This window comes from Lactuca sativa, chromosome 3 (genome assembly GCF_002870075.4).
Source record: "Lactuca sativa cultivar Salinas chromosome 3, Lsat_Salinas_v11, whole genome shotgun sequence".
In the NCBI taxonomy this organism is placed as follows: Eukaryota; Viridiplantae; Streptophyta; class Magnoliopsida; order Asterales; family Asteraceae; genus Lactuca; species Lactuca sativa.
This window is the reverse complement of record NC_056625.2, coordinates 34,256,384-34,268,002: the sequence shown is the minus strand read 5'-3', so window position 1 is coordinate 34,268,002 and position 11,619 is coordinate 34,256,384. Positions and strand designations below refer to the sequence as shown.

General features: G+C 33.8%; 1 long non-coding RNA gene across 1 annotated transcript; it reads left to right on the top strand.

Annotated features, from left to right (window-relative positions):
• The first annotated feature begins 6,751 nt into the window (after window positions 1-6,751).
• On the top strand, window positions 6,752-9,658 carry LOC122196975 (uncharacterized). Its single transcript, XR_006189734.2, has 4 exons — window positions 6,752-7,362; window positions 8,082-8,542; window positions 8,735-9,265; window positions 9,355-9,658. It is a non-coding gene; the product is annotated as an uncharacterized LOC122196975 (long non-coding RNA).
• The last annotated feature ends 1,961 nt before the right edge of the window (window positions 9,659-11,619 follow it).

The window sequence follows — 11,619 nt, the reverse complement described above, 5'->3', positions numbered from 1 at the left end:
CCATTCAAAATCTCTTCCGTGGAAACATCCGTTCAAAAACTCTTTAGTAAATCATGAAATTTGAATCAGTTAATTTTTTAAAATGAAATAATATTTAAATTTATAACGTCAATCCACTATAATCGCAAAATTATAAATGTATTTAAGTTTGAATTACTTAATTAGTAGAAATGATCTTATTAAGAGGCGTAATAAATTTTAGACATTTGGTGTTGTTTTAAGAAATATTACAGGATAATACAACAAAGTATTAATAAAACCTGTAAAAAAACACATAAATGTATGTATTAAGGAATATTAATAAAACAAAGTATCTAAGTAATATTACAGGATCTTTCTTAATAAATAAAGGTTTTTTATCACATGTCAATCTCTCATGAATTTTGACACTTATCATTTTGTGGTATTTTTGAAATAAATATTATCCACTTGACAATTTTTGGTTTATTTCAATTTTAAAATTTAAGTCATATATATATATATATATATATATATATATATATATATATATATATATATATATATATATATATATATATATAAAGCATTAAATAACATATATATGATATTAGATTGCAATAAATACGTTTATTCTTTTCTTATTTTAAAATTATACATTAAAAAAATATTTTTATAGTTTAATGTTAAATCTTTTTTTAAATCAACCCGTGTAATACACGGGTCTCACACCTAGTAATACAACAAAGTATTAATAAAACCCGTAAAAAACAAGGATAAACGTATGTATCAAATTTCATGAATAAACACTTTTGTAAGATTAATAGTATGTAACCAAAATAAAGATAAACAAATAAGATTATATTTTAAATTTAAATAAATATATTTATATTTTAAATTTATAGTAATATTTATTTATTTGTGTCAAATAAATATTAATTAAAACTAACTGATGTTAACAGCAACAACTAGCAATCATTTAAACCGAAAAAACAAAATATTTTTATATTTAACTGAAAAGAATAGTGTACTTGTAACTGTTGAAGAAAAAAAATAGGTATCACAGTTCTAACACCAAACGTACCATCTATAACGATACAACACTTTCTCTACTTGAGATAACCTAACTATTACGCCACATCATCTACATACCTAGCTAGATACTGTTCGCCGAAAGAAATTATCCGACACAAAACAATCCGCCAAAAGGTTGAAACGAACTATCTATCACAAATAGGAAACAAGTTGCCGCATTCAAACTATCTGCCGAAAGGAACTCTCTGGCGCCGCCGCGTCGCGCGGGTACCCTACTAGTGTATATATATATATATATATATATATATATATATATATATATATATATATATATATATATATATATATATATATATATATAGGTTTAGGTTCATTTGACTCGATGTGAATTTCATGAGACCATGAGACACAATCTAAAAATAAATTTAAAATGCAAAATAAAAGGAAAATCCGAAAATTCCTTTTCTAGTTATTATTTTTGTAATTTTTTTTACCTAAATAAATAAATAAAAATTACCGTTTTTTTAAAAAGTACGTAAAATATTCTAATAGAATATTACACTGTAAATATTCATGATTTTTAGAATGTTAAAATATTCTAGTATTCTACTAGATTTATCAGATATGTAAAATATTCTAATATTCTACTAGAATATTTCAAAAAAAATTGTAATTTTTTTTGGAAAATATAAACGATGAAAATAATATTTACAATAAAATCGAAAATTTTCAATTATTTTACATTTTAAAAATACTTTTTTATCTACAAATGAGTTGCTAGGATTGCGTCTACCCGTCTTACAAAATATAGTGGTCCATTTACTTTCAAAACTTTTGAGGATTGATTTTTATTGCTAACTCCTTAAAGTTTTGTCCGTTAATTGAAGGATAGTTTCGTCATTTTACTACCATAAGAAACATTTATGATGTTTTTTTTTAAAAGATAAAATTAACTATAAATATTTAATATATAAAATTTCTCTTTCTCTCAACAAAGTCAAAAAAAAAAAAAAAAAAACCTATTACCGTCTTTTCCTATCCCTCTCGTGCCTTTTCTTTCATCTTTTGTCGGCCACATCCCACATACCTCCTTCTTCTTCCTTCCCCGATCTGCACCAACTCTTTCTTTCTTTCTTCTTTCTCACCCTCGCCATCACCTACTCTTCATTCGCCCCCTTTCTCTCTCCCTCGCCTGAGAAGCTCACTGTCTAGCCTCTAAACAATGTACTTTCCAATTAGTTGCTGGAGTGAATCCATGGATACTACTAAACCTGAGAAGCTCACTGCCTGTCCCCTTACCCACGATGCAACCATAAACGCCCAATGGTTCGATTTCTGGGTGGAGAGCTTTGATTTATTGATTCGATGTTGAAGGTCAAGGGTTGGATGTGGTGATTTAAGTTCAGTGGGTTTGATTTCAAGGAATTGATGGGTCTCGGTCTTGATTTACTTGTAGTTTTGTAATGGTTTTTGAACGTTGATGAAGGTTTCATATTCATTAGTTTTTGAACAGGGATGAAGTTACCTAGTCAAACTAGAATCCATGTGTGTGTCAACGGACTTCTCCAGTTTCCAGAGTTCAAAAAAGGACAATTTCATCTTTTCTTTATTAATTTCTTTTATTTCTTGTATTTTGAAGGTTTCTTGATTACAGACAAATGAGCTATGATACTCCCAAACTGTTCATGAAACAAAGTCGTCGGTTAGAAATCAGAGTGCTTTGTGGTTGTTTTCTGAAGATACCAACTCATCTAAAACCCCAAAATCCATACACCTAAGGGCTAAGGATAAGAGTTCAGTTTATTTCTAGTTGCGTAAAGGGCGGGTGTGATTAGAGCAATATATGCAAGTTAGGAGGACGAACATGTTAATGGGATGTGTTTGTGTGTTTGTTCGATATTTATGAAAGGATAATAGTGGAAAAGGAAGAGGGTTAGATAAAGAAGGAGTAGCTCAACTACAGGTTTTAGTGTGTGTATGTGTGTGTTTTTTGTTATGCTTGATTGGGGGAGAAGAAAGATCGTCAAAGGAGAGAGACATTAAATAATTATATTTAATTTTTTGTTTTAAAAGAAATAAAAGAACATCATAAAGGGTCCCTATGGTAGTAAAAGGACGAAAACGTCCTTTGGTTAGTTAACGGACAAAACTTAACAGAGTTAACAATAAGAATCAATCATCAAAAGTTTTAAAAACATGGGAACCATCTAAGATGTTTTTAAACCACGGAGATTAAACTTAAGAACCCGGGAAACCACAAGAACCGTTTATGATATTTTTTCGATATATATATATGTTCATTTAATACCATGTTAATTTGTGAGACATGGGACACAATCCTAACCACTCATCATAGAGAAAAAAAATAAAAAAATTAATATATATAAATTTCAAAATAAAAGAAAAAATCCAAAAAAAATTTAATATTATTTTAGTTATTTAATTTATCCAAATAAATAAATAAAAATAAAATAGATGAAAGTAAATAAAAAAATCACTGTTTTTTTCGAAATATGAGTAAAAATTTTTAATAGAATACTACACTGTCATAATCAAATCGATTTTTTAAATGTTAGAATATTCTAATATACTACTAAAATTGGTAGATATGTTAAAATATTCTAATATTCTACTTGAATCGTTAGATTTATTTGAATATTCAAATATTCTATTCGAATTTTTTAAATATTTTAATTTAATATTCTAGTAGAATATTCTAACATTCTAAAAATTTGATTTGAATATTTACAGTATAATATTTTATTAGAATATTTCACGTATATTTTGAAAAAAAATTAATTTTTTTTGGATAATATAAGTGACGAAAATAATATTTTCTCAAAAGAAATAAAAAATTTTCATTTATTTTGCATTTTAAAAATATTATTTTTATCTGTAAATTGAATAACTACCATTGCTTCCTCATATCATATGACGGTCTCACATGAACCTAATCATATATATATATATATATATATATATATATATATATATATATATATATATATATATATATATATATATATATATATAATAGGTTAGAGACTCGTGTATTACGCGAGTTTAGATGTTAGAAAAACAAAAGCATTGATAAATAAGAAAAAATTTAAAATTCAATACTAAAATATGATGAAGTATAGAATATATGAAATTTTATGGAAGTACAGTGATGAATAAGTATGAAGTATAACTTTCAACGTAGAAAAAACATCATAAACGGTCCCGTGTTATCCCTAAATCTAAAGTTTGATCCATGTGCTTTCAAAACATCATAGAAGGTCCCTGTACTTTCAAAACTCTTGATGTTTGGTCTTTTTTGCTAACTTTGTTAGTTTTTGGCGGTTAAGTATTATCTGATTATTATATCCGGAGGACATTTTCGTCATTTACCTACCGTAGGGCGTTGATGATGTTTTGTCTTAGTGTGTGTATGTGTGTGTGTGTGTGTGTGTATATATATATATATATATATATATATATATATATATATATATATAATTTAATTTTCAAAGGGTCCCACCCCATCTCTCTCTCTCTCTCTCTCTCTCTCTCTCTCTCGTTTTGCCCTTGCTTCCTCGTTAAAATCTTTTCCTCTCTAATCTCTCTACTTAATTTCTCTTTTCCCCACTAAAGAAACACATCCTCCATCCACCACAATCCGCCGACCACCGCCTCAAGTAGGACATCTTCGCCGATTTCAGCATTGTTGGGTTATTTAATGTGTTGTGTCAAATTTATTATGTACGTATTTAGTCTTTATTAACAGATGGGGCCTATCCATCCATGACTATGATGCTAGGGTTAACCTATTTATAGTGCATGCATGTATCGTGTTAGGATTAATCGTTTTGTATTGCCCTACATTGCTTTTATAGAAAAGTTCTCACTAAACTCTTCTAAAGCTTTGATAATATTAAGCATTCAACACATATTTGACATTTTTTGTATTGTTTGATTCACTTTACTGTTACTGAATCTAACGATCTTTAAGTTATTATTTCATCAATTGGTATCAGAGCAGGAGATTTTGTAACTCTTACGCAAATCTTCTGTCGAGTATTATTATGGTTTTGAGTTTCTCATGGATCTGTTCTTGTCGTATTCATCACTTTCATCGATTGTAGACGTTAGATTTGGGTCCTTGTTTTGCCTTAAACTCAATTATTGTTTTAGGCATATGATTCTATACAAGTTTTTATGAATCTACATCATGCAACTAGACGATCCTCATACTCTTTCCTTCAATCTATCCAACAACGTCGGATCTACTACCAGTATCCCAATCCTTTTTCCGCATGATTATGAAGTTTGAGCACTACACTTTGAAGACTACAATCTTGGCCTTAAAGATCATGGCACCTTAATATGGGAATCCATGACCCAATAGACATTCGCTCACACTGTTACAAGGAGGATCGTTAGACTCAAGCTGAATACAAGACTCTTCTTGTTGACATTAAAGATGTTCCTCAGAATGAAAAAGACAAGTTGTTGAGTAAATTCAAGGTGATGAGTATAATCAGGTTTGCTCTTCCTCCACACACCTTTCGTCTGGTAAGTATGTGATACGGCTAAGGAGATCTAGGATAGATTAAAAGTTCTTTATTCAAGTGATGTCGATCTGGAACATTCCGTTCAAACGTTGCTTCTTTCGGAGTTTGGTGCTTTTGTTCAGAAGTCTGGTGAAAAGCTTGACAGACCTTCAACCATTTTAGTCATCTATTGAGCAAAATGCTTAAACATAACATCAAGCTTGAAAAGATTGAGCAAAAGGTTACGTTTATGTATAGATTAAGGCCTAAATGGAAAGCAGTTGTATCCACAGTAAAAGTTCATGAACAGTTCAAGAGCTACACCTTGGGGAAGCTTTTGGGAATTCTAAGATCCAATGAAGATGAGGTGACAAAGGAAGTGAGGACTGTGTCCAACATGGGTTCATTGGCCTTGGTTGCGAAAGGCAAAAGGGTTGTTGTAGAAGATCATGAATCCGACTTTTCGGATTGTGAACTTACTAAAGAGGAACATGCTCTTATGGTATCTAATCCCAAAAAGTTCATCAAAAAGAACTTTGGTTGGTTTAAGAACAAGAACAAGCAGGGAAAATTCAAATCAGAAAGGTCAAGAGAATAGAACTTCAAGAACTCTCAAAAGGAAGAAGACAAACAAGAGAAGAAGTTGTTAGGAGATTCTGGCTATGATTGCAATTACTGCCATGGAAAGAATCATTTTGTTAAGGAGTGTATGTTAAGAAGGTTGAATGAGAAGTGTAACATCCCACTTTAGAGAGAGAGTAATTAAATAATAAATCAGGGAAGTAATTATTGTTATTATTATTATTTTATATTATTAGAGCTCAGAAATTAAATAATAATTAGTGGGGTATTGGTTTCGGGGTGCCAAATAATATATTTTTGATTTCCGAGGGTTAGAGTGTAAGTTCGAGACTTATTTGTAATGATTTTCATAAGTCAAGGGGTGGTTGGTATTATTCAGATTTAATTTGAAAAGGATTCTTGAAGCCAGGGTAAAAAGGGTAACATATGGACTTTGTTGAGAAAAAAATTTCATGGAGGGGCTATATGGTAACCTTGGGACTTGAATTGTTATAAAATTTTGATGTTAGGGGATGTTTTGTAAATTGCAACTTTAATTTGAAAAAGATTTCATGGGGAGGGGCCAGATATGTAAATGTGTATAAGTTTAAGTGGAGCGGGACTTAAACCCGGCTCCCTTTCCCGTCGCCTGTTAAGACCCACATATATACTCTTTATAACTCTCATGCAGTAAACCCTAACCATAATAGAGATGGCAGCCGCCATCACCCTTCTTCTCCATTATCCGGCGCCGCCACCCCGTAACCTCCATGTATATAGCTGCTGTGAATCGATGCATCCCAGCCGCCGCTTCATCGTCTCATCATAACCGACGTCGTGAGCCTCCAGCCGAGCAAAGCTTTACCGTCGCTATCCTCTGTCATCGAAGCGGTGAACCTCAGGGACCAACGAACTCCGTTACCCCATTATTCGGCGTAACAACAACACTCCCCTTCACCTTCTTCTGCTGCTTCACGGTCGCCGTCAGCCATTCTAGGCGGCGGTACGGCTGACGCTGCTTCCCGGCACATGGTTGATGTCGTCATGCTCCTACCGCCAATCATAGCGCCATTGTTGCTACTGAGTCGTATGCCTCAGAGGTGAATTAATTAGTTTGCGAGCAAGGTGGGTCCGTGAGCAAGCCTCTTCTGTTGTGTGCGTATTTTGATGTATGTGCTCATGTGTTGCGATGGAATAGAGCTGCTGGAGCGACTTCTGCTATCTACGTATTGTGAGGTAGTGGCTGCCACCATGAGCCACCACCATCCGCCACTAGGTTGTTGTCTATATGTGTTTGTATTAGTGTGTGTGTGTGTGATTATTTGGAGTTAGCATTGTAAAATGTATCTAGAAAGAGGAATAATGAAAAGAATAGCTCAAACCACCACCGTAGGGTGGTGGTTGCCGCCTCCTGCCGCCATTTGGGGGATGTTTAGACAATGTGGGATCAATGAAACCCTAGTGGGCCCAATGAGGCCCAAAGTTACCTAAAAGCCCAACCAATTGATTAATGGGCCAAGGTTGGGTAGGAAACCTTAAGTAAGGTTTGGAAAACCCTAATGGCATAAAACCCTAATTTTGAGAATTAATTGGGACACACACGAGATTATTTAATAACTTGGAATATTAAATAATAATCATTGACAAAATTAACCTAAAAGCAATATTGGACTTAATGGATTAAGTCCTTAGCAAATTAAGTCCTTAATGGGTTAAGTGAGAAACACTTAACCCTAATTATCATTTTATGTGAAACCCTAATTTCACATGGGCCTTGAATTGGGCCTTTATGATTATGTGATATTGGGCCATGGAAATTGGATTGGAATAATTGGATGGGCCTTAAGGAAAGACCGTGTAGAGGTCTGGGCCCAATTTGGAAAGTTGGGCCTATGTTGGGCTTTGGCCCATTATTGACTTTTGGGCTTTTATAGTGTGAGTTGGACCTTGGGCTTGGAACCCAATTATTAATTGGGTGTTGTTTGATGTTGACAGTTTGGGAATCTGTCAATCAGCAGCTGGAGTTGTATCAACGGGACTTCAGTAGTGCCAGGTGAGTTATCCTCACTATACTAAGGGGTCTAATGCACCAAGGTCGGCCCATTGGATTTGATATATTAGTAGTTACTGATAGGTTGACTTTGAGTTAGTAATGTATGCCAATTGTTATGCTAGTTTGGTAGGTCGGTAGGACTACATGTGATACTAATTGATTACCTGTATGTGCATTTATATGTTACATGTCGACATGTTATGTGGGATGGGTTGAGGTGGTACTGCTCCGTGCGGTAGCCAACATACCCTAGAGTATTCCAGATATGAGCTGAGGGCCCGGTAGGCATTCCAGACGCATACTGAGGACTCGAGAGCATTCTAGATACGAACTGAGGGCCTAGTAGGCATTCCAGACTCGTACTGAGGGCTCGGTAGCAATCCAGGTGTGAGCTGAGGAACCGGTAGGCATTCCAGACTCGCACTGTGGGCACACGGGTATTCCAGCCTGTGAAGCTGTGACCCGTTACGTGCTGTTCTGTTCAGATTGTTATGTTATGATATTGCTAATATCGTTATGTGGACTGTATGTGTATCAGTATTTTGGGGGTAACTCACCAAGCTTTCGGGCTTACAGTTTCAGTTTATTGTTTCAGGTACTTCAGAGGATCGTGGCAAGGAAAATGCGTGATCGTACAGCTCCTCACTTTTTATGAATTTGTTTATAGGATACTCTGATATGATACATTTTGAAAACAAGTTTGTAATGTTTAATGGATTTGAAATGTTTTTAAAAGTTTAAATTGGCTTGAATTTTCGGGTGTTACAAGAAGAAGGAGGACGAGAAAGACGAAGCCTACTATCTTCGGAAGATAGAGTATTTGAAGAAAAAGAATGTTGGGAACACGAAGCTTGCTTTGATTGTGTAGGAAGGTGGTGATGAATTTGGTAGTGTTGAAGTATGGTCCATTGATTCCGAAGATGATGAGGTTCGGAAGCCCACACATGGTGGATGTTTTTTTGCGAAGTTTGAAGCTCTGGATTATGAAGGAAAGTGTCTGATGGTTCAGAGTGGGGTCTCGGAACAGAGCGGATACACAACTGATGGCGGAGATCCTTCTAATAATTGTTTTGCTACGAGGCCTGTTTCTGAACACGTGAGTGAATGCGAGAAGGTCATCAGTAAGGTACACTCCATACTCCAATCACTTAATATTCTTGTTTCACGTTACAAATCTGAATTAGATGATTTAAATTACACTTTCTCTAATTTTAGCGACAGTTTAAAGAGAACTCGTCTAAGCAATTCTGACCTAAGTGATCATATCGGAAGGATAACAAATAAATGTGTAGAGAGGAGAATATGGATAGAGAAGCTGGAGTTATAGCTTAATAGGTCAAAGGATGATGTTATTTATCTGAAGAGAGACAATTTAGCACTTTTAAAACAAAGGAATATTTTCTATTTAATTGCGAAGCGGTTATATTTTAAGATTACTTGACTGCATCTTGATTGTGACATAGGTAAAAATATACACAAAATGATTTTACCCTTTCTCGATTTGAAAGAGAATGAAATCAATGCAGAGTGTTATAAGTGTGAATCCATTGTGTCCTCTGATGATGTTTCTAAATCTTACAAAATTGGGCTTAACAAAATTGAAGCTTATATTCAGTCCAAGGAACACAATAATATGTTAAAGCAAATGTTGGATGATAAAGATAAATAACATATTAAATCTAATACTATGCAAAAATTTGACTCTTTGTGTACAAAATTGAGTTCAGAAAATACATTTAATGCTGAAAATGTTTCTGAATTTGATGAAAGTGACATGAGTGAGATTTCTGTAGAGGATGAGATCGATTGTTCAACATTTGTACAAAATGAGTCTGAACCGAAGAAAAAGTTGATTTCTGAAAATTCAATTGAATATATTTGTGTTGTTAAAAATAAAGATTTAGAAGTTTTAAAAACAAAAGCCACGGTATTTCCGAAAGTTCAAACAGTCCCCAATCAATTTTTTGTAAAAATCGGACTGAACAAAAAAAAAAGACACGTTAGAACTAACGTCCATTGATAATGATGATAATGCTAATGGTTGTGACGAATTTTTCTGGTCTGGACCAATAGATAATTCAGACGAAAAAAAGGTCTTTCTAAAATGACATCTTGGAAAACGAAAGGAAAATATGTTCCGGAACCACTGAATCATGTTGACTTTCATTACGATCAGGCAGGACCAAGTGGAACCAAGGATATCCTAAGTCAAACTACTTATGAACAACATGAAAAACCTGCTAGAAAAGAGAAACCTAGAGCTAACATTCATAAGTCAGCTGATGAACTTATTGCTCAGATACAACAGTTGGATGCTAGATATCAGAAAAACTTAAAAGAAACAAAGCATTTATGGAAATCTAAAAATTCCAATTCTATTAACCCAGAATGACCTGCAAATCAAAATGCAAAATCCTCTCCAAATCCGAAACCTGAATCATTATCAAAGCCGCAGTCTACAACTCCACGGGTTTCAAAATCAAAAGGTTTTTCGAAACCATCATTTTTAAAACAAGCGAAACCTTTGGAAAAGAAAAAAACCCATTTTTTCTCCAAAAACAAATGTTTCAAAATCTGTCAACACATCAAAGAATGTTAAGGACAAAAATAAAGTGGTTTCGGAACTAGATATTTCTCTCAAGGAATTCGAAGCAAACTTGAAAAAAGAGAAAAAGGCTTTTGAAAAGAAGATGGTTGAAAAACAAAAGGATTTTATTCAAAGAAAAACAATTCCTGTTGACGTTAATCTTTGTGATAATAAAATGAAGGTTTTTAAAATATTTAGAGGAGAGAATAGTGTTTTGCTCAAAAGAACATTTTGGGTTGATACGAATATAATTTTTCTTGTTTATAAGAAAACCTCACAAGGAACCAAGAAAGTTTGGGTTCCTAAATGTCTCTGAATTTTGTAGGTAATCAGTGACAAACCATACGACTCTGAATGGTACATCAATAGTAGTTGTTCGCGTCACATGACGGGAAAGAGAGAAGAGTTGAGAGAATTCCAATCACTAAATGATGGTGGAAAAGTAAAGTTCGGAAATAATGCCACAGGAGAGATCAAAGGATATGACATGATTACTAATGGCGAATTCTCCAATCGGAAGTTAGTCTATGTGGAAGGCCTGCAACATAACCTGATAAGCACTTCTCAACTGGTTGTAGGCACAGGGCTGAAAGTATTATTCGCTGATGAGGGATCGGAAATCATTGAGAAGAAAACAAAGGAAGTGCTTCTAAAATCCAAAAGAAAGGGAGAGATGTTTCCTTTGAACATAAAACCGATCACCGGAAAGCCTTCCATTTCCCTACTTATGAAAGCATCTTCGGATGACAGTTGGCTATGGCACCAAAGGCTCTCGCATCTGAATTTCAAGGACATCAACAAACTTGTACTTGGCGATCTTGTACGAGGACTTCCTCTTCTGAAGTTTGAGAAGGAACATTTGTGTGCTACTTGCAAACTAGGAAAGAAAAGTC